The sequence below is a fragment of the Cryptotermes secundus genome, unplaced genomic scaffold, assembly GCF_002891405.2.
Source record: "Cryptotermes secundus unplaced genomic scaffold, Csec_1.0 scaffold1904, whole genome shotgun sequence".
NCBI classification, from domain to species: Eukaryota; Metazoa; Arthropoda; class Insecta; order Blattodea; family Kalotermitidae; genus Cryptotermes; species Cryptotermes secundus.
In genome coordinates, this window is record NW_019733871.1 from 76,489 (window position 1) to 99,534 (window position 23,046).

The following is a 23,046-nucleotide window of genomic DNA, read 5'->3' on the forward strand; positions in this document are numbered from 1 at the left end:
CTGCAGCGTTGGGGGTCTGCTCGTCGCCACGTCATCAGCGACACGCCGCCCAGACACTTGAACAAGCGGCGTCTGGCGAGACGGGACGGGAGACGCGTACATTAAATTTAAGTTACTCAGACGAAAATGCAGTTTCAGCCCTTCAATGGAGGATTAGATGTTAACATCACGGGAAGTTGTACTATTCGATTGACGGAACCTTCCAATTCACAGAGTGCATAAAATGAGCGCATAATAGGGAAATCGACGGCCCGCCTTCTCCGTTTCAGCGAATTTTATAACAGTTTTGCATAAGAATCTGGGACNAACAGTGAGACCTCAAGTTAGTTAATTCTATGGGACCCAGCCGAGCAGGTGTCTTCCCCCCCCCCTTCACCATAACGGAAACAGCTCCAGTTCCCGAAACGTCGTGTTTTCTAGTTTCTAGAACACCGAACGATGGACGAAGTCCAAAGAGAGCTCAGAGCAAACACGTGCTCGCTGCGTGCACGAACCTGCACATCAGTGTGTCTCAACCCGTGGGACGCGAGATCTCGAAAATAATAATCCATCGAAACAAAATTCACCCACACATAACCTCCCTGAACTCTATGCACACGCTTGTCGTTAATGCTACTTCATAATCGTAATTATGCCAACAAAGCAAAATAGAAGGGTTCTATCTTCTGGTATACATCGCCGTGCAGTGTTCAAGAGGGACATTTCAACTCCATCTTTAGCCCCCTTCCACCTTAAAGGATACGTAATTAAAACTGATTTGCATCACAGTAGAGGTAAATTTGTCCCTGTGCTCAACTAATTAAGCAGTACGCCATGAAGGCGTATGGGGAGTGGATGTATAGATCCACATTTTCTTGACCACGGCACTAGCTGGAAGTTAATGGTCAGCTTTACGACTCGGCCGCCCCACCCCCGGGACCCACTGGACAGGAGGCTGGGTGAACCCCAGAGCCAGTCTGTCGTCCAGCCCGCAGCCTGTCGTTATGAGGACTGCGGATTTTGATAAGAGTAATGACAGATTATGACGGTCACGGTAGCCGAGCGGTCTAAAGCCGGGTCAAGACTTGTTGCGTATCGTCCGATGCAACGCGACAAAATGTTGCGTCCAGACTTGTTGCGCATCTCCACTCCACTCCACTCCATTCAGAGTATATAAACAGAGAATGACAAACAGAATAACGCACACTGGTGATGACTACACTCCAACTGTCTGGAGCTGATAAGCAAAGCGCGACGCAGCCGCCTACACGTCCAGACTGGCACCACTGCAACCCGAGTCGTCCCTTTGATGCGACGGGAAAAGACCGCCAAGCGAGCGAACAGCCCGTTGCGTATCATTTTCCAACGGAAGGATGATACGGGGTACCGTCCACACTGATACGATACGGGGATACGCAACAAGCCTGGACCCGGCTTAAGGCACGTACTATCTTCGCTCGCTTGGAAACCGGGATCGTGGGTTCGAATCCCACTCAGAACATGGATGTTTAGTTTGTGTGTGTGCGTTTTTCTGTGTTTGTGTACAGGTAGAGGCCTTGCGACGAGCTGATCACCCGCCCAAGGTGTCCTACCGAATGTGTAAGATCAATAAAATTCGAAGTAAACGGAGACGTTCATGGAGGTAGGCCTAGGCCCACTGGGGCTGTAGTGCCAAGGAAAAAAAATAACAGATTATACAATCCTCAGATTCTTAAAAGCTTCCAATAATGATTAGTATAATACTAAAATTGACATAGCTGTAAAATTTCACTTCCTAAAACGTTCTTTTTTTTTCCTGTGCAATGGCGAGAGGCTGATTCTGCGACAGAATGGACGGTTGGATGCAAGTAGCAAAATATTGCGAAACCACTGCTGTAGATGGATACGGTAAGTTTCTCTCCAAAACTTGGGTATACTTCTGTCCGACTACACGGTGTCACGTCCAAGATACCACTACTCTCCATTTGAAAATTTAGCATAACGTATTAATTCTGCTGTATTCCATACTTCCACTGGGGCCTAATCAACTCGAAACTCGTTAAGTTCGAAAACCAACTGTTCATGTGTTGTATTTTCTTATCTGCTGCTTCTTATAGCCCGTATGCTTTCTTGTGCTTCATGTGACTAGTTCTGAGCATTAGTAAATATGGCTTATCTCACGCTGGACTTGCCACCTGCATACTGTGGTCTGCAGTTGGTGCCCGGAGAGACTCCTCCTTACGGACGTTCTTACCAGGGCGGGCTGAGAAGTCGCTAGGAGGTGAAGCCACTGAGAAAATGTCTTCAGGGAAGCACCGAAACTATTTTAGCTTAAGGGCGACCTCTGGTCCTGCAAGATGGATAATTAATACACACGATCACATGAATCTCGTACATACTTACTCTCTTATGGGGCTGGGCCATTCTGGAGGAGCCGCCAATTCTGCAGCTACTCAAGAATTTCCCAGAATTTTATGGAGCCCGAAGGTTCATTACCGTGTTCACAAGAACCCTACACTGGTCCCTATCCTCAGCCAGATAAATCCAATCCATACCATCCCATCCTACCTCTCTAAGATCCATTTTAAGGGTTGACGAATAATGAACACTGTGATAAGATAAAATATATGCACAAGCCCAAATCATGAATCAGATGAAATTAAATCAAGTGACTGACATTGCCAATTCCGTAATACCGTAATTTAGTTTTAAGAATTAGTAAAATTGATGTATTTTTAAAGGAAAGTTATTTTGTGTAGTTCGTCTTCCTATATCAAATCATGTGAAATACAGTGTGTACCATGTTTTGCCCTTACCAATTAAGATAAGAAATACTGAGTTAAATTTCTCATTTATATTGTCAGAACGTCAGTGTTTTTCAGTATATATAGCTAAGCAGTATTACGCTAGGTTAAGGGTAGACGAATTTAAGGAATGTAAACTGAAAAGAGCCATTGACTGTGCAAACGAAATTGACTTGCACAAATAAAGCATTCAGATGAAGAACATGAAGCCCAAATGCTTCAGTCCACTGAAAGCATACCTAGCAGCTCTACTCGGAATATAAGAGAACTGAATGCAACACTGTGGACCCAGCTGGGTAATAATGAATGGTTACGTGTTGCTCCACGAGTGCATACACTCAAAGTGTTGTGTTCGGAACAGAAACAAATTGACATTACGGTGACAAGCCAGGAATTAGACTGTAAGTGTAATATGTGTGTAGCATAAAGAAGTTGTTTTATCCTTTTTTTCAGCCCTCCTGGAGGGACTGGATGGTATTATAACCGTCATTAAGAATATGGTGGTAAGTTTCACAAAAGCAGCAAAGAAATTCCCCCTCCTTAACATGAATTATATTTTCATCTAAATGATGTACTGAAATTTTTTCTAAGAGAGAGAGATTCACTCAAATTTCCTGAACAGGATTTGGTAAATAATATATAGAGGTAAATTTCAGAAACTCAAGTCAGTAGACGAGTTTCAAATAGGATCAAATCTTATGTGACTCTTATATTGATGTGTTGCAGGAAAAGCACGGCCACATATGGACCTGGGCGGGCATTTCAATTGTAATCGTTTTAATAGCGGTAAGTTTCTTGACAGCTAACTCTTCACTTACCAAGCATTACTGTCGCTAGACAGTGGGCAGAATTAAAGAAAAAATGTAGTTCAGTCAGGCAAGGTCAAGTCTCCTTTTGGGGGATTTCACTTTCTGACCTATCCACTTTAAATAGTTGCAGTTTACCTTCAAGGAAAGTGCCGCGATAGCGTAGTGGATATAGCGACTTTCTACGGGCTGGACGACCGACGGTCAGAGTATGAGTCTCGGCAGGGTCAAGAGTGTTCTCTTCTCTACAGCGTCCAGACTGGGTGCGGGGCCCACCCAACCTCCTATCCAATGGGAACCAAGGGCTTATTCCCCGGGGGTAAAGCGGCGGGGGCGTGAAGCTAACCACTCACCTCCAACTAGCGCCGAGATCAAGAAAACCTGAGTCTATACATCCACTCCCCCACACGCCTTCATGGCGTAGGACAACTTTACCTTTACCCTACGCTCCTAGGAGGAGCCAGACTTTTGTCTAGCACATCGTGCAGCGTTGAACGTGGAATTTGTAACTGCAAGCTAGCAGCATGAATTGATTTGCGTGGACTTCGCTGGAATGGCTCTTTAATGCAACTGACATTTTCTTCAGAGTTCCATGTCTTTCCGGGAGATTTTACACGCAACAGACAACCTATAGTCCTCAGTTTTTTTTTTTGGCCCAGAACCGAATGCTCTTCCATGTAGGATGTTGACTTACATATTACGTTATAAAACAACGCTGGACGGCCGTAGGAAATTGCAACTCTGCTAGCCTCAACAAGCATTGAACCTGTTACTGTGGTGTCGACATTGCTACTGAGTATGAAAATTATTTTCCGGTATATAAATTTTTATTTTGGATACATTTCATCCCGAATCCTCCGACAGGGGCAACACAGAATAAATGCACACAGATGTCCATGCCGCGAGCGGGACCCAAACCCACGATCCCAATACTCAAGCGGGCAAAGATGGCCCACGCCCCAGACTGTGCGGCCACCATGATTGGTAAATGTGGAACTAGTCCATAGTAATAATTATAATTCCATTAAATAAGTCTATTGAAAGGGAAAAGAATTGTGCTTTTAATCCTCAATATCTTATCTGATATGCACAACATCCTACAAGAAAGAAAAATGCAAAACTATAGGTCACTGAAGGTGAAAGCTCTATTTCAAGAGAGAGAGAGAGAGAATGAAGGCTTGGAAGCAGAGTGTAAACATTTTCTAAATGACGTCAGAAATCTGTACAATGGTTGCTTGGAATACTTGGATATGTGGATTGACCATATAAGGAGTTTTCGTGTTTCAAATCGATGCAACTTGAACATTTTTCATGGACAGAAATTGAATCATCCATCAAGTACCTGATGGATAAAAGAACTGACATTGATATAGCAAGTGTTTCAACCAATTCTGCAATCTGAAAACATTCATAGCTACATATAATAATGAGGGAACGAAGTCAGCACCATATCATGAAAAATGGTCTCAGCACTTCAAATCATCAAAAAGTGTTGAGTGTCATGCTGAGCTCCTGAAAATAGCACAGCTCTCCTTTGCTATTCCCACACATAATGCTAATGTGGAAAGGCTGTTCTCTTTAATTCAAATGCAGTGGTCTAAGGAGAGGAATCGTCTTGCTGTGGAGTCAGTGAAAGGACTAGCTATTGTGAAATAAAACTTTCATCATTTCAATTGTGTTGCATTTCATTCATACTTGCTGAAATATCCTAACATTTTAAAAGAAATTAAGTCAACAGAAAAATATTCATGGTCTCTTAAGATTGGAACATAGTGACTGGATTTCAATTGAACAATTATAAGCCTAAATGTATTGTAGTGACTGAAATCTGATTGCACAATTAAGTGTATTGTTAAAGTTTTTATGCATTAAGTTTATTATATCAAATAATGAAGTAAGTGACTTTACATTAATTGTTTGAAAGTAAATGACTTTGTATCATTGACCATTGTGTGTACTGTATGTGTTAGAAAGTACATAGACGCTGGTATGGCTCGATTTTTATGTATGGTATCCTCACTTTTAAGTTTCAAAATATGGTAACCCTCGTATGGTGTCCTCATTTTTAAGTTTCAAAATATGGTAACCTTACCTATATTGAAAAAAATTGTAACTGTCGGATATTAACTAGACATCAAGACAGACTGATTGGCCATTGGTCGTAATGTGACTTTGAAGTAACCTATCAACAACCAGTGAAGACTATAACAAACTGAGATTTAGTGCATGCCGTATTTGCTTCTAAAGCATGTAAATTAAATTAGACTAATCCAATAAGCAAAGAAAACACGTCTAGTCACTAACACAAGACAATACGCTACTCACCATTAGTTAAATTCAAGATGTCTCCCAACTGTCACAACACCACTGCTATGGATGGTAAAGCTTTAACCACAGCTTCCATTACTTTTCCCAGAAGTTTCCCTGGAACAATGCATGGAAAAAAAATTACCTTTGATTACCATGCAACAAATTGCTATTCCTATATCATCCTAAGTATCGTTCAAATCATATTGTCAAAAGCTTACCTCAAAAATTATCTTTGATCTGTAGCTTATTTGAGAGGCAGCTGGAGAAATGGCAAGGACTGTCCCCATGCTTGAATACCCAAGAACTGTATAAAAGATTTCAATTTGATGTCATCTTCACGAAAGAACACAGTCAACATCAGATAAATAATAAAGTTAATTTGGAAATGACAGCACAACACCAAGCAGGGGTCAGCTGTTGCTGTTCTGGAAATTGTATCTTGCTCCAATTCTTCTTGTGTTAGTGGCAGACAAGGTTGCTGCCATCACAGAAATGGTCACTGATGATGTCACAGTGGGCCAGTGTATAGCTGTTCTAAAAGGTATATTTGGCAAAGCAGCTACACCACACCTTCAAGAGACCATAGTAATCGCTTGGAGAACCAATTCGTGAGCCTGTGTTTCCTTCATTTTGTAGTTGTTGGATCCTCAGAAGGTGATGATATGTTGTCTTCTGGCTCTGCCCACAACTGGACAAGGTGTGAAATGTAGACTCTGCTCTGGAGGTGAACATATTATCAGGAATTATCCTGCCACAGCCCACGGTCCAATCCTTAGTGGCCATTGCATGTGAGATGACTTACTGGCCACACAATCACCATAGTTTATCAGAGCACCAGCTTCTGGGACTTCCTCATGAAATAAATGGACCGCTTCTGAACAGTTCATCTAATGGTTAATGTTGGTCATCCTGTCCACACTGTAGACCTGAAATACATCCACCATTTACTATTATGTGGGGAAAGAAAACTGAATTACAGCATCCTGTTAATCATTAGTTAGGTACTTGATAACTATGTACAGCACAGTACTCCCTCAATACTGAGCGGCTGATGGAATACAGATTGGCAGGAGAAACTAAGTGCCCAGAGAAAATCCCGCCCCCTCAATTGTCCACCAGAAATCCCACATGACCTGACCTTGGATCAAACCCATGACGCCAAGTTCTGAAGGCGATAACTAACCGCCTGAGCTATGGCATTGCCAAGTCCATCTTGAGAAGCGTGCAGCAAATCAGACAGCCAAAATTTCCCACATTTCATCTAAGGTTAGGTCTCTGCTTTATGTTTTTCAACTAAAATTCTGTAAACATATCTCACCTCTCTTGTGCATGCCACATGGCTAGTTCAGTACTCAAACTGGGGCAGACACACACAGACATCATGGAGGTCTGACAGGCCCCCCCCCAAAAAAAAAGTAAGCTAATAACAAATATGTTTCTAGACCTATAATGACAATTACCTGAAGATGGGAGCACAGGAAACTCCTGAAACTTCCAATTTATATAATATATTTGAATGGACAACAACTAATATAGCAGTAATATAATAAATCAGCTGTCATCATAAACATTTAGAGAGTCATAACATTTACTTCCAGCACTTCGAGACCTCTCATGTGTGTATGAGAGTAAAACCAGAATCCATACGAAGTACGAGGGCAAGTCAATAAGCAAGCTACAGATGGATATAGAACTTAAAGAAATAAGAGTGCTGATTTAAAAAATGCTTTTATTTCTCAACATAATCTACTTGTACACTGAGGCAATTGTCCCATCATTTCACAAGCCCCTGAAAACCAGCAGCATAAAATTCATTGGGCTGCTGTCGGAACCAGGCGGGGACTTCCCTTTCTACAGCTTCATTGTCGGGAAAATGTTCAGAGAAAAGATTTTTAAGAGGCCCGAACAAAGAGAAGTCACTTGGAGCAACGTTGGGGCTATATGGAGGATGGTCGAGGACTTCCCACTTGAAATTTCACAGCACCTCATTTGTCTTCTTGGTAGTATGGGGACACACGTCATGCAAGAGCAACACGCCTTTGCTGAGGAGTCCTGGGCACTTCCGTTGAATGGCCTTACAAAGTTTCCTGAGAATGTTACAGTAGGAATCGGCATTTACAGTTTGTTCTTGAGGCTGGAATGTGGTGAGCAGTATGCCTTCGTGATCCCAGACAACAGTGAGCATCACTATCTTGGAGGATGGTGTCACCTTAAACAATTTTGGCAGGCGATGTAGGATGTTTCCACTGCATTGACGCACACTTTGTCTCGGGCTGGTAATGGTGAACATTGACTCATCACTTGTGACAACTCGGGCTAGCACAATGTGTCCTTCATCGTGGTAGCGATTGAGATGCTGCAATGTCAGACCCATTCTTTGCATTTTGTGTTGTGGGGTTTTCAGGGGCTTGTGAAATGATGGGACAAGTGTCTCAATGTACAGGGAGATTACGCTGAGAAATAAAAGCATTTCTCAAATCAGTACTCTTACTTATTTAAGTTCTATCGTATATCCATTTGTAACTTACTTACTGACTACTTACCTAGGTAATTCATGTAACTTTGAGTTAGAAATCTGATTAACGGCATTATATGCTGCCATCTGGCATCAAAACTGATCAATCTCACTCATTATTCTGCTTTGAATCTCAACCCGATAAGCAAGTATTCTTAGACTGGAGCTGGGTCCTTGGCAAGAGGCCCGTCACTCAGCTACTCAAGAATTTCCAAACATTTCGTGGAACCCAACGGTTCATTACAGTGTTCACAAGAGCCCTTCACTTGTTGCTAACCTGACTCATATTGGCCCAGTCTATAGCACTCCTTTCTACCTAAGATTAAATTTAATAGCATCCTCCCAAAAATGTCAATGTCTTTCTAGTGGTCTCTTGCCCTCTGGCTTTCCAAAAAAAATTCTATATGCACTACTCCTTTCTCCCCTGCATGTTCAAGCTCTTACTAACCCATCCTAATTATGCTAGGGGAATGTAAGTAATGGAACTCCTCATTATGCAGTTTTACCCAAACTCCTAGACAGACCTAAGCTATTGTGTCTCACTTAATTTGGGCTATGCAAGAGAAATTCAATATCTGATTCATTCTCCCTATATATAGAAAGTTTTGCAGGTATTAGACTTATAAGCAATTATGAAACTTGGGTTTAATGTAGAAACAAACTGTCAGGCACTGACACATGACATAGTTCATCACATAGGAACAGCAAGCCTCTTGTATCAGTGCATCGTGTCTACTCTCCGAGTCCTGATATTTTGATGCCGATATGTAAACACTTTGCGGACCACGCACCCTTTAAAAGGTTTTTCGCTTTTAAACATGGCGGACCATTTGCGTGTTAACACGTTTTTAAAACACAATAAGTTGCAACACACTATACATCTCTCTGGCTCCACCTAGTTAGCACATAGCTGCTTGCAGCTGCGTTATAAGGCTCTGGAATGTCTGCTCACCAATCAGTTACTAGACCTCGCTGTAACTCTATGCCCCTGCAAAGGAAAATAAATGTATTTCTTCAAGCTTTACGTAGCAAGCTGTCAGTCAGTAGTTCAATATGGATCAAAGACCAAAGCAGTTGACACCCAAGCAATTTCTTGGAGAACAAGAAATATCTGACTTCTTCTCCGATGAGCTATCTGACGTCCCTCGTGATAGTGATAGTCTGCTAGTGATAGCGACTCACAATCTGATAGTGGGTGTGGTAGCGGCGAACAAAAAATTGTGACCACAGACAGTGAAAGTGAAAGTGAGAGTGACCGTAGCTCCGACGAATGTGCAGGTAGTAGACAAAATGCCTGCTTTGGGACAGTTTACTGGAAATCCAGGGGCAAAGCAAATTCCATCGGACCGAATGCAAGTGTCTGAAGTAGCGGAACTGTTTTTTGGAGATAGTTTCTGACATGCTATTTCAGGAAACTAAAACAGATATTATCTCCAACACTGTGAACATTATGACAGAAGTTATAAGGCGTTGAGGTGGGTGGATGTCACTTCAGCAGAAATGAGAAAATTTTTTGCAATTATCTTTCTAATGGGCCATACAAGGAGGGATAATCTGAAAGAGTACTGGTCAACAGATCCATTTTTAGAAATTCCAATTTTCGGCAAACTAATGAGCCGTAAGAGATTTGAGCAAATTTGGTGGTGTTTGCATTTCAATGATAATGAACTGCAACCACAATCAACAAGCAGGCTTTTCAAAATTCAGCCCTTATTGAACTCTTTCATTCAGAAATTTCAGACAGTTTATAAGCCAAACCAACAACTGTCTTCGGATGAATCTGTGATTCCTTGGAGGGGAAGGCTTCGTATGCGAACATATAATCCTGGGAAACTTACAACGTACGGCCTACTTTTTCGTGTAGTTACTGAAAGCACTTCAGGCTATATTGGAAATTTAGAAATGTATTCTGGTGAAGGAAAGAAATTACAAGAAACTATTCTTTCCGTTTTGGAACCCTATCTTGATCAAAATTACCATGTCCATCAAGACAATTATTATAACACTGTGGCAACTGCAGAACACCTATTTTCGAGAAAAGTACGTGTTTGTGGAACAATTAGGGTAAACAGAGGCCTTCCTCCAGATCTGAAAGAGGAATGTAAATCCCTGAAACGTGGTGAAACCACATTCAGGAGGAAGGGGGATATTCTTCTTCAGTCCTGGAGGGATACTTGTGTTGTGAATATGATTTCCACAATTCACAATTCGAGCATGGTTGATGTTCAAAGGAGACATGGACAGGTAAAGAAGACTGTTNCAGCTGCTATACTACAACTTGTAGTCGGCTGACTGGAGAACTGTTGATAACACACTCGGCGACTGTCACATTACAACTAACTCGCAGCCGCTGTGCAGCTCACTTATATAGCCACAGTGTTGCCTGTTGCGTGCCACGTCACAGTAGGAAGCGGTTCCGCGTCACTGTGTTGCATCACCGCATGTTGCACGTTGCATAGCTACCAGGTTGCGGGGGCTAGGCTAACTTCGGCTCCGCTCGTGACGTCACCGTGGGGAGAGTGGCGGAGTGATGACTCGCCTATTACGCAAGCGCTACGTTACCGCTACGTGCCGCTGGGGAGGTAGGGGTCAACATGTCACACTATGTTCATGAAGGGAGTTGATAGAGCCGATCAGTACTTGGCCCATTATTCTCTTCCTCAGAAAGCAGTAAAGTGGATAAAGAAAGTTGCCTTGTGGCATATAAATAGTGACATTTTCAATTCATTTTTGGTTTTCAAAAATCTAAACCCTCATTCAAAATTGAAATACAGGGCAGAACTGGCTGCAGGCACAGTCTTAGTACGACCGGGGCCGTCTACTCCCACCCCACGCAGGCCTCATTTTGACCCCCCTGGGCGACTCTCGGGTGATATGCGGAAACATACCCTCGCGAAAATTGTGAAGAGTGAACATTTCAAAAGGAAGCAGCCTTCTAGGCAATGCCATGTTTGTGCAATTCACAAGAAAAGGAGGACTGCCTACATTTGCAAGTTTTGTGTAATGCCACTTCACAGAGGGGAATGTTTCGAGAAATATCACACCCTCAAGCACTTCTAGGAGCATTGGTAAGTGTTCTCATAAAATTAATTAGGAGATTTTATATTAATTTTTAAAGTGAACAGTGCACAAGTTAGGGTAGTAGGTATAAAAATGCAGGTCCGCAGGGTGATTTAAAACACTATAACACGAAAGCCAGCGAACTTTGCATAGTACGGTAGACTCTCAAATTCACATCCAATGTCACTAAGTAAAGAAGAAAACTGACATTGATTCAGTCCCCGAGATCGAATAAAATTTACTACTTTCTTCACAAATTGCAACACATGATTCATTTTTATGATTTTTGAGCACAGAACTTCTTGGTGAATGATGCAGTGAATATGGTGAAACTTACAACTAGGACAGACTTCTTTCTGCTTGGCCATTAACTTAGCAACAAATCTGTTCTGTTTCCCCATCATAGGAGCCCCATCCGTTGCTACACACACAAGTTTCGATAACGGAAGATTGTACTTTTCTAAGAGCCCATACACTTCGTTAAAGATATCCTCACCAGTTGTTGTGTTTTTAAGAGAAATTATGTCTAGTAACTCCTCAGTTATAAGTAAGTAAGTATCACAGGCCTGGATAAACACAGCTAATTGTGCCACACCACTAACATCTGCACTTTCATCAACTGCAATAGAAAATGCCGTGAATCTTTTAACTTTTTCCAACAACTGTTCACTTAAATTAGTCGCAATATCATCAACTCTTTCGACAACAGTGTTTCATGACAAGGAAATGTTTTTGAAAATTTGAACCTTATCGGGACATACAATTTCTGCGGTTTTTACGAGACACTCTTTTACAAATTCACTTTCGCTAAAACATTTAGAATTCTTTGCTATAAGTTCTGCAATTACATAGCCTGCTTTAACAACGGCTTCATTGTCTCGTTTCACGTTTGTAAACAAAGACTGTTGCTTGACGAGTGCAGCCTTAAAATCCCGTAATTTTTCTTCCCTTGACTTTTCTTTATACTGGTCATTTTTTCACGATGGGTTTCGTAATGCCGTCTTACATTGTACTCTTTTGGAACACATATTTTGGCCACAAATCAAACATGTAATTTTACCTTCTATTTCACAACAAAAATAAGCAATTTCCCATTTTTCTTGAAAAACACAGTGCTCACTTTCAATAGTTCCTCTTTTACTACTTGAATTTTTTGAAAGCGACATTGTTACTGTTTAATTATAACCTTTATACACGTTCATCACAATGTAACATCAGCACCTGTCGCCGTTTGAAAATGAACTGAATGACAAAGTTTGCTAGCAGCCCATTATACAATGGCTGGGGTTTGCAAGCTAGTTTTGAAGGTAGAAATCCCTTGCACTTGTCTGTCAGTTGCCACCCTCTTTGCATTCTTAGTATGCCTCCAAAAGGGATTCTTGGAAATACTTGGGGTGGTGAGGCTGTGCGCAGTTTAGTGCATTAACCTTCTGAAATACAATAGTTTGTCCTTCACGAAAGTTACAAACCGTTAGTTGGACCAACCCTTCTGCAATTCTCAGAATCACTTTTCCTGCAGCCTGCTAATTTATGTCTGCATGAGACTTCTTGTCTTCTGGTCTGTTAGAAAATTATCTTTACAAAACATATTTCTACTAAAATTTTAATATCAATTAGCTCTAAAAGTTGAGGGACCGCACTTTGTGGCTATGGGGGCTGCATGTTTGACATGGCTGCTCTAAACCAACATTGCACTCTGGGTGAGATGCTGTGGTCTTCATCTTTCTGGTCCTTATTAACTTACAAATGTTCTTGAAAACTCTGCTAAGAAAGTCTGACCCTTGGTCAGTGAGAATTTTGGCAGGGACCACAAATTTCAAAACAATATTCAATACAAACACCTCAGCGACAGTTTCTCCATCATGCTGCAGGAAGAGGTGTGCTGAATTAATCCTGGAACATTAGTTCCTGATTCCTGATTATTTCCTGATTCACTCTCTACCAACAGCCCCACAATATCCTGGGAACACTTCTCAAAGGTATGGCTGGCTGTTTTGGTTATTTCCAAAGGCACTTCCTTTTTTTCTCTGAGTTCTTTACTCAACTGATATTTTTAGTACACTTTCTCATTTACTCTTCAATTTTTTCTTTCATATTGGGCCAATGGACTTGAATTTGAGAAACTAGTGAAATGCTACATTTGGAGCATTGCTTTGTATGGGGCTGAAACTTGGACACTTAGGGCAGTAGATCAGAAACACCTCGAAAGCTTCGAAATGTGGTGTTGGTGAAGGATGGAGATCAGTTGAACGAATTATGTGAGAAATGAAGAAGTGTTATTTAGAGTCAGTGAGCAGAGGAATATACTACACGAAATAAGAAAACGGAAGGCTAATTGGATTGGTCACATCTTACGCAGTAACGACCTTGTAAAAGAAGTTATTGAAGGAAAGATAGAGGGGCAGATAGAAGTGACCAGAAGACATAAGAAGATGCTAGATGACCTTGGGGACAGAAGAGGATATTCTCATTTGAACGAGAAAGCTCTAGATCGCATTAAGTGGAGGAACTGTTTTGGAAGAGACTGTCACAGCCCTATTCTTAGAGTCGGAGTCCCACCCTCAAACCTGGGTCTTTCATGCTTGTGATCCAGGTTAGGGGTTTGTGATCACTCACAGCCTTGAACTTCCTACCATACAAATAGGGCCTGAAATATTTCATTCCTCAGGCAAATGTTGCTAATTCCTACGCTACCATAATGTAGTTCCTGGCTCTGTTGAAGCTGTCACTTCCATATGCAATTGGTCTTTACCTATCTCTCCAAGACAGAATCACCCCTGCACCTTCGTCTGACGCATCAGTGACTATATTAAATTCCTTGGACAAATCAGGGTACTGCAGAGTTGAGAGCCAGTGGGAAGGTGAGTGGGTGGGAGGGAGATAGAGAGACTGACTGACCTTCACTAAATATCATTGTGCTTATTCAGGTTTCCAGCTCATATTAGTCTCATAATGTCCATTTTCTTTGGCCTAGGTCATTTATCCAGGTCCAAGGCTTTATGTTCATTTTCATAAAAGAGTTATATTTTACGGTGAGGCGTTGTTAGCCCCACACCCAACCAGCAAGCTGGAGGAACACCCATTGTCGGCTGTCCACGACTGCTTATTCAATATTTTCTCAGCTTCCCTCCATACATGGAGGGTGTCTCTTCCATCCACAACCTGAGGACTCACCATGCCGTGGCGACATATTAGGTACGTGGAATGTCAGATGTATGTATAGGGCAGGTTCGCTCAGGGCAGTGGCAGAATAAATCTTAAAATATAAGTCAGATTTAGCAGGAGTACAGGAGGTCAGATGGGATGGAGGTGGCATTGAACCAGCAGGAGACTATACATTTTTCTATGGAAAAGGGAATGAAAATCATGAATTAGGTAAAAGTTTTTTCATACATAAGAGCATCTTATCAGCAGTTAAGAGGGTAGAGTTCGTTAGTGATAGGATATCTTATATTATACTAAAAGGTCGCTGATGTGATACCATCATTATGCATGTTCACGCCCCAACAGAAGATAAAACTGATGACATAAAGGACAGGTTCTAGACAGAACTAGAACATGTGTTTGATAAATTCCTGAAGAACGCTATGTAAATTTTGCTAGGAGATTTCAATGGCAAAGTAGGGAGAGAAGACATTTTCAAACCAAGACTGGGAATAGAGTCTGCATGAAATTAGTAATGATAATGGAGTTAGAGTAGTAAACTTAGCCACATCAAAAAATCTTACTGTCAAAAGTACAATGTTACCACTTGGACATCTACTAATGGGAGGATACACAATCAAATAGACCATATTTTGATAGACAGGAGATGACATTCAAGTATACTTGATGTCTGATCATTCAGGGCAGCAGACTGTAATACTGACAACTACCTGGTGGTGGCAACGGTCAGGGAAAGACTGGCAGTGAGGGGAAAAAGGAAAATGCACAGAGTTCATATGGAGAGATTCAATCTCATGAAATTAAATAAGGTAGAGGGTAAGGAGCAGTATTGTGTGGAAAACTTGGATACAGAGCTGGATGTTAATAAAGCCCGGGAAACTATTAGACAGAATACCAAAATTTCTGCCAAGGAAAGTCCAGGTTATTATGAATTGAAGAAGCATAAGCCATGGTTCAAAGAAGGATGCTCAAAATTATTAGACCAAAGAAAACAAGCCAAAGTGCAATGGTTACAAGATCCAAGAGAAATAAATGGGTATAATCTAAACCAGGCATGTCCAACGTGTTGATCGCAGGACAATTTTTTGTCGACCTCATAGGCCTATAAGGAAATTATACATGAAAATCATGTAAATTCACTTGTAATATAATATGATTATATTCAGACTTTTAAGGGAAAATACATATTAGTCATTACTAGTTTTCTTTTCTTATGTAGCTTATGATAAAATTGCTTTACACTTGTGTTAAGTGAACTGTGGGGAAGTCCGTACTCCAGTGGTTCCCGAACTTTTTCGGTTCACAATGCCCTTAAGTGTATCAGGATTTTTCCAAGGCGCCAAAAGTCAGAACATAGGCCTACCTAACAGTTGCAGTGTGCAGTTAGGTTGGTTAAGTTAAAAAAATATATGAATCATGTATTTCAAATTCACAAACAATTTATGTAAAAAGTATTAAATAAGTACTCATTTTGAACAATCATATCATTGAATAAATAAATCATAATTAGGAGACGGATGAGCCTGTTGTTCACTGCACATCTTCTCAAATCTTGGGATCAAACTGGACACAGCCACCCTCATTTCCTGTCCCACATTTATTTTCGCACGATACTTGCTTTTTATCACAGTGACCACCAAAAACCCAGCTTCGCACAAATATGACGTCGCAAATGGAATTAAGATTCACTGAGCTTTACCACTTAGCAGCAGATATTCATCTTTTACTGATATCCAAAAGTCAGTTAGTTCCATGCTGCCAAATTTTGTCTTCAGTGTATTGTCGCAAGACAGCTCAATAAGATTTTCTTCTTCTACAGAAGTAAATTCAGATGGAGCTTTGGCCCTGAATGGGTCTTGAATCCATGCGAACTTGTCGATATTATCTTCTTGAAAGTATTTTTCAAACCAGTTGATAAGCTGTGATAGGTGCTCTTCAAAAACAGATTTTACGGTGTAAGAGAAATCAACTTCATTGGAGATCACAGAGCAATAACTGCCTTCAGCACTGCAGTCACTAGAACAATCCAGGGTTTAATTAGACTCTATTAAAATTCTGACATCGAGCGCCATCTAGTATTGCTATTGAAAAATAAAACATTTAGTGGTTTTTACAGTGCACGTTAGATGTCCATCCTATCATCACATTAACACATCGATGGTCCGATTCTAAAACCACATGGGCTCAGTGTCATTTCAGTGATAATATTTTAATATTTCGAGGCGCCCAAAAAATATTTCGCGGCGCACAGTTTGGGAACCACTGCCCTACTCCATTCTCATCACGTGAACTTATTTCATCACTCGTCGTCAGCTGCGTGTTCTGATGCAAGAGTGACAGACAACATGTGATTCACTTCGTTCTCTCCCTCCAGTCAACTGTGAATCCCTGTACGTTGAACTAACTGCATTAAAGAAACAGTTTGGTGATGAGCTCAGTGTAATCAGAGGGGCAGTAAGTGCTCTGCCCACGTTATTTTATTAATTTCGAAAGCATCTCTGTGCGCGTGGCAGACAAAACAGTTACCTCAATATAGTGGAAAATGCAACACCTCAGTATCCTTGCCAAAAAAGGGTAATCTGGAATGTCATTATAATGCTCTCCATAGCAGTAAGTATGATGCCGATTTTCCACTCAAAGGTGAAATTCATAAACTTAATCTGAAAGGACTTAAATCTAAATTAGCTGCTCAACAACAGCTGACGGCAAAACCCAGGTCACTTTCTAACACTGCAACCAAATCATCCTCAAAGGTCATCAATCTGATTGTTAAAAAATGCAAACCTTTCACTGAAGGAGAATTTGTAAAAGAAATTCTTTTGATATTCTTTATTCTTTATTGATATTCTTATTCTCTACTTCTTGAAATAGCTGATAATCATTTTGAACGCTTTAAAAATAAGAAAGAGTGTAACACACGCAGTCACAAGAGCAAGACACAACACAAAGCACAATACACACACGAAAATAGGAAGAGTGCTCCGAGAGAAGAGGATAGGTGTGACTAGCGTATTGAGATTCGACGTAGGGATAAAAAATCCTGAACAGTTTTAATATTTTTAATATTTAATATTTATCAATATATATGATGAACATATATTTTAGTTATTTTAGTATGATGACGGCAAGGCATGCAGTGAAGTAGTTTAACGTAAATCAAAAAGCACCTGAAGATGGCACCTTTGTGCGGGAGTGAAGAGTGAAGTGGTTGAGTGTATGCACTGTAAGATGGCTGGAATAAATCATGGACATAAGAAAGAGATCATAGCTACTATTCAAGATCTTCAATTATCAAGAAACACCACTGTGCGGCAAACAGAAATGATGTGTAGAAACAAACAGTTGTTGAAAGATGTTTTGAATTGTGTTGCTTTCTCCCTCGAACTGGATGAATCTATAGACATCAGAGAGGCAGCCCAGTTACTAGTTTTTATGGTTTTTGAAGATTTCAGCATCAGAGAAGAACTACTTGGTATGATTTCTTTACAAGGGAGAACTATGGGTCAGGAAATATTTTATTCCTTTGTCACAAAGTCTAATGTTCCATTACATAAAATTGTTTCCATTACTACTGATGGGGCAAAATCAATGACAGGTCAGGTTAATGATTTTATTGCCCTCTGTAGACAGCATGACGACTTCCCTGATTTCCTTTCTTACCACTGCATCATTCACCAGCAAGTTTTGGCAAGCAAGAGACTCAATACAAAGACTGTTCTGGACATAAGACTTTAATATTGTAAATTCAGTTTGTGGAAAATCACTTCAAAACGGTTTTTCAATCAAACTCCTGAGGAAGGGACACCGCATAGCATTTTGCACACAGATGTAAGGTGGCTGAGTAGGTACAAATTTTTGCAGACATTTCGTAGTTTGCTGAGTGAAATAAACAGTTTTTTGAAGGAGAGGGGAGATGAGGAAGCAGAGTTAGAATACAATAAGTGGTTATTTGATCTGGCATTTCTCGCTGATTTTACAGGTAACCTAAGTGATATGAACCTTGAACTACAAGGTAAAAACAAATGCATTGCTGAGATGATGAGTACAGTTTCATCCTACAGAAGCAAATTCGAGCTGATGACGACTGACCTTACAAACAATACTTTTGATCACTTTCCTAATATACAGGACCATCTTGAAAAATATCCTAATTTTGTTTTTCAGACAGAGAAGTACGTGACAAATATCTGTTCTATTATCCAAGATCTCTGAAATAGATTCTGCAATTTCCAAAAAATTAGAACAGTTGTAGAGGACTTGTCATTCCTGTTAAAAATCAAAATTAAACATTAAAGAAACTGCAGCTATTATCTGTGAAAATTACCCACTGAGCATGGCATCTCTTGAAAATGAAATATTAACCCTTCAAATAACATTTCTCTCAAGACTTGTGCTGTACAAGAATCGTTTTGGAAGTTAGTGCCTAGACACAAATTTCCCAACATAAGAAAATGCAGTGATATTGTACACTCCTGTTTTGCTTCAACTTATTTTATACGAATCTGTGTTTTCTTACCTAAAAATGATAAAGAGTAAACAATGTTCCAACATGACAGATGAACATCTCCAGGATTGCCTGAAACTGGCTGTCACCCAATACTCACCTGACTTCCAACAGCTGGTGGACCAAATGCAGGCCCAGACATCTCACTAACGAACAAGTTTAGTCTGTACTTACAATGTATGTTGCTTTTACAACAAACATCATGTGTTGTGTTACTTTTACCAACATTTTTGCTTAAAGCGAGGTGCGATGACAGGAGGGGGTCCTAGATCACTGGCAGTTTTGACACTAAAACGTCGACCACAACCTGTTTGAAGTTGGACATGCCTGATCTAAACAAACTTAGTGAAGGATTAGAATGGTGATCTGCTTGCAGATTCTCACAACATACTGAAAAGGTGGAGGACGTCCTACTCTCTGTTATTGAATGTACATAGGGTAAGTGATGTTAGGCATGCAGAAAACCATACATCTGAGCCATTAGTATGTGATCCTAGTCCTTCTGAAGGTGAAAGTGCTACTGCAAAACCGAAATGGTATGAATCGCCAGTTAGTGATCAAATTCCGCCAGAACTTATTCAAGCAGGAGGTGAAATATTATGTTCTAAGATCCATAAGCTAATTACTTCTATTTGGCATAAAGAAAAATTGCCTGATCAGTGGAAGGAGCCTATTATTGTACCAGTGCATAAGAAGGGTGATAAAACTGACTCTAGTGTTTATGGGGGGATATCAGTGTTTTATCCAATATTCCTCTCCCATGGTTAAGTCCATATACAGATGAAATTATTAGGGATCGTCAGTGTGTGTTTGGACGTAACACATCAACTACAGATCAGATCTTTTGCATTTGTCATATACTGGAGAAAAAATGGGAGTATAATGAGACAGTACATCAGCGATTCATAGAGTTTAAGATACCCATGGAACTGGTTAGGCTGATTAAAATATGTTTAAATGAAACATATAGCAAAGTCCGTATCGGTAAACATTTGTCTGATAAATTTCATCTCCAGAATTGTCTAAAACAGAGAGATGCTTTAGTGCCACTCCTTTTCACTTTGCTGTAGAATATGCCATTAGGAAGGTCCAGAAAACTGAAATTAAAAGGGACATTTCAGCTGTTGGTCTACACTGCCTCTACACTCACCTCTATCTAGTGCCTTGGCACTAGATAGAGGTGAGTGTTCAGCTCCACGCACTGGCCGCTTTACCTCCTGGGGAAACAGTCCCCACTACACATTGGATAGGAGGAAGTGGTGGGCCCCAGAGGCAGTCAGGACATTTTGGAGTAGAGAAAAACCTGCTGCCCCTGCCCAGCATCAAACCCTGGCCATTCAGCCATTAGCCTGTCATTACAAGAACTAAGCTATCCTGGCTCCTTATCATATGTAATTGCATCGAATGTTGCTAATTACCGCAAGGTGTCTTCATTCCCATCCTTGGGATCCAGTGTCGCCAACTTCTTGCACCATTCATTACTAAAGATGATTAAGGTATTCAGTGGATGGAGAATCTTTCCTCCTGCACCTGAGAACAGCACAGCAGTCCATTGGCGACAGCAGTCAGCAAATCATTTCACTCTGAGGATCCATATTCATTATAAAAGCAACTTTAGAGTAATAAGATCATGACTGCAAACAGTACTAATTCTGCCTCTACTTCCATCTGCCAATAACGGTCTCTCTATTGCCTTCATTTTAACAATGAATGCTTAAGACTTTTTTGTAGCCTGTATTGAGGGGGTTTGGGTAGCTTGAATGCTCAAGTACTGCATTCGGGTGCTCAAGACACCCACCATTCTGAACAAGTCTCTTGTGGTTTTCTATAGTCCCTCCAGGCAAGTGCAAGGATAGCCGTAATTACCACATTTCAGCTTCATTCCAAATCATTCAACATTCACTTATCGAATATTTTGACTGTCCAAAATTCGTCAGTGTTTGTGAACTTCATCCTGCTGTCGGAGTGGGTCATGTCAGTTAGCTTCTTTGAGAAACTTCTACCCTAGGAGACGCCACACTTACAAGTATGTCTGCAGGCATTCTCATATTACTTTCTTAACTATTGTCGTTTTGTCTCTGGTCCTCAACTTCGGCTCTGCTCGGTGTCGCTTCGTGTCGACTCGTTCGGCTGGTTACCCTTTGCGGTTATACTCTCACGCCGCGCTCTGCTGCTCACCGGCCAGGCCTACGCCGTCCTCACTTGGTAACTGGGCACTAGGTTAATAATGCCCTATCAGCCTTAAAGATTTTTTTTTTGGAGCATGAGAAACCTCAAGGTCTTCACAGGCCTCTCTTAGACTGGAGCATACAACTGACACACCAATATAACACCTTTGTACACAGGTTATTTATTCATTTTTATTACAAATCAGCGTTCGATTCTCTATTTTCACCAAATCTCGGAGTATATAACCGAGTGGCACTTAACACTCTGTACAGGAGTATGACCGAACTAGTCACGCAGTCACTAACACGGAACACATTCTTCGCAACCACCACAGCGTCACCCACTCGTCTGACCGTGGCACCCGGCAGGAGGCTTTTTCTTAATAAACCACAATTGGTCACTCTAAATCCTTATGTTAATTTTGAACCAATAAAATTGTTCGCCAGGAAAGCTTCAAATTAAAAAGAGGCGCGAACGCCACCATTGGCTAAATTCTCAACACTCATAATCACGAGACATCTTCTGTCTCTGTCAACCCCGGAATTTGCAAACATCTCTATTCACGCGGTCGAAGACAGCCTTCTGAATGCAACTTAGACTTAAGTACCACGCTTTACAAATCGAATACAATTATTGCTTTAAGGTGACAAACAAAACGGCCACATAACTGTAGTCATCTTAGGCCAATTAATCTTTTCTGCTGGCTACAATCTACACCCAACCAAGATGCCTTTTAGTCTTTGGAAGAGGCAATAATCAGGAGACGCCGAATCTACAGAATATGTGCATCACAGAAGGACAAACTTACTGCATAACATGAACAAGTAGCAAGGTCCATCTAGTGCAACAAATTTAATACGAGAACACAAATGATTGCCTTTACATCTTGCAGCCACTACTGATGGACGTTTCTACTCCTTCATGTATCAAGAAGTGTAATGGCCCAAGTTGTCTCTTGTAAAGGATTTGAGGTTCTCACAAGGGTGGTTAAGAAGACTTATGTCTTCTGGAATATAATAAGACTGTGCAGTCTGTTGAAATTCAATTGACGTCTCAGAGGAATATGTTGCCTCCGCCTGCTTGATGCAGGGTTCTTGCTTGGTCTATTCTCAGACCATGTAGATGGAGGCAAATGTTCCTCTGAAACTTCGGCAGACTTTCAATGTACTACATGGTGCTATATCCCAGAAGATATGGCAGTATCTTAAAAATCTTGGCAAAATTTAGTTTTATGTACTGTGCATTCAGAATAATTTGATTGTGGCTTTAGAAAAGTCAACTACAGTGGAATCTCCACTTCAATAATTCTTGATTTAAAATTTTCTCACATTTAGTCTTGAATTCAGTTCCTGTTACCCCAGCATCTGCATCTCAATGTTATATCTTTCTTCACCTGATTCAACCCTTTGCATGCCACAAGCCAATTAGGGCTGCTCAGTTTGCTTGCAGTAGAACTGCCACAGATGAAGGGATCAGGTGAATGTTCATCACATGGTACAACATTTTTGCCGATACATGGTAAAAAGCATACTTTATCCTACATTCCATGGGAGCCAGAATAGCAGATGGCTGAGGGACTGACAGCTGTGGTTCAGTTCCAGATTTTTCTGCTCCACAGCATCCAGACCAGTTCTGGGGCCCACGGAGCCCCCTAGTCAGTAGGCACTGGGGTCTTATCCCTTAAGGCAAAGCCAACCACTTCCAAAATGGACCTATACCTCCAATCCCCAGGACATCTCCATGCAAGGTGCTTAA

General features: G+C 40.9%; 1 long non-coding RNA gene across 3 annotated transcripts in view; it reads right to left on the minus strand.

Annotated features, from left to right (window-relative positions):
• LOC111868343 overlaps positions 1-21,624 on the minus strand; it is a 39,133-nt gene extending 17,509 nt beyond the window's left edge. Inside the window, exons 1-4 of one of the 3 annotated variants that reach the window (XR_004513426.1) lie at positions 20,921-21,624; positions 20,541-20,652; positions 6,097-6,804; positions 5,894-5,992 (exon numbers count right to left, since the gene is read on the minus strand). This is a non-coding gene — a long non-coding RNA (uncharacterized LOC111868343). Of the gene's footprint in view, positions 1-5,868; positions 5,993-6,096; positions 6,805-20,540; positions 20,653-20,920 lie in introns of those variants that run through there. The other 2 variants (XR_004513425.1, XR_002843494.2) reach the window with 2 other exon arrangements.
• Positions 21,625-23,046: the final 1,422 nt, after the last annotated feature.